Source organism: Elgaria multicarinata, chromosome 10 (genome assembly GCF_023053635.1).
Source record: "Elgaria multicarinata webbii isolate HBS135686 ecotype San Diego chromosome 10, rElgMul1.1.pri, whole genome shotgun sequence".
Lineage (NCBI taxonomy): Eukaryota > Metazoa > Chordata > Lepidosauria > Squamata > Anguidae > Elgaria > Elgaria multicarinata.
This window is the reverse complement of record NC_086180.1, coordinates 73567091-73568446: the sequence shown is the minus strand read 5'-3', so window position 1 is coordinate 73568446 and position 1356 is coordinate 73567091. Positions and strand designations below refer to the sequence as shown.

General features: G+C 40.3%; 1 pseudogene; it reads left to right on the top strand.

Annotated features, from left to right (window-relative positions):
* Window positions 1–489: 489 nt before the first annotated feature.
* On the top strand, window positions 490–610 carry LOC134405206 (5S ribosomal RNA; annotated as a pseudogene).
* The last annotated feature ends 746 nt before the right edge of the window (window positions 611–1356 follow it).

Sequence of the window (1356 nt, the reverse complement as noted above, 5' to 3'; positions counted from 1 at the left end):
GAACTACATGTGTAGGAGAGAAACCCACCTCCAGCAAGCTGAAGACTGAACTCTCTGCCCACCATCCACATCAGCATACTTTTATGCTCATAAAAGTTGCTCTGATGAAATCAGACTTTTCCCTCCTCCCTCCCCATGACTGATCACAAGTCCCATACATGTTCCATAAACGAAAACCATTCTTACATAAACAATGCCATATTCTGGCAGCTTATGACCAGTATGAATGAATGAATGAAATCTTTATTGCTAAAAGCAATAAGTCATCACAATTTAACATAGTTAGAAAAATAAAATACAAGTTAAAAGTGGAATAAAAATAGATAATTTAAAATGAAATAAAAAGATAAACAAAAATACAAGAATATAAAAATACACAATCGCATTTACATAAATTAAGAGCTCCACAGTGGGGAACTAGAACAACACATTTAAAAGGGGTAAAATCTCCAACTCCCCATTACAATACTTGTAAATGGTCTTGTATAGGACTGCGCCGCCATACTACCTTGAACACGCCCGATCTCGTCTGATCTCGGAAGCTAAGCAGGGTCAGGCCTGGTTAGTACTTGGATGAGAGACCGCCTGGGAATACTGGGTGCTGTAGGCTTATGACCAGTACAAAATGTTGTATTCTGTTCTTTGATAAGCCCCCTCCCAAGTACCCGTGGAAAGTCCTGAGCATGCCCTGACCCTTCCAAAATGCCCAGTCAGGGAGCTTAGGTGATAAACAATGAAGTGATGCACCTTCATGTCTGTCCTGGTTCCTAAACACAAAGCAGACATGTTTAAGGAAAAAGCAACATGTGACCATGGCAGATAAGGAGCCAAGAGATCAGGATAGCCTTGAACAGCTGGCCAAGAGGCTTTCTGTGTCTCCAAATTCAAAAGCAGGGAGGGAAAGGGGGAAGGGATCAGAATATTTCTGGGTGCTTGTGCACTTTTCCACATCAGACAGAGGGTTTTAATGGGGTACTTTCAGATGTTCCTGTCAACACATTCCATATACTATTTTCAAACCACTTTCATAGTGTTATATCCTTCTTGGTGTAGTTCTGGCCCAAGAGATTTCCTTGCTGAGTAGGGTGGCCACTTACGAATGTCCAAACATGAGGAAATGCAGTCCCCTTTTTGAAGGGCTATTAGACAGCATTAGCATATTCTACTTTATTAGAGATGCAAATTTAGAAATAAGTATTATAATTTAAACAAAAATAAAGTACATCTCACCATAGTAGGAAAGATGCTCACCAAGTGACCTTGTGCTGTCCAGGTGTTAACTGTTGATGGACAGCATTTCTTATGGTTGTCTTTAAACTGGAATTGGACAGGGCAATCCTTCAAATAGAGAATGGT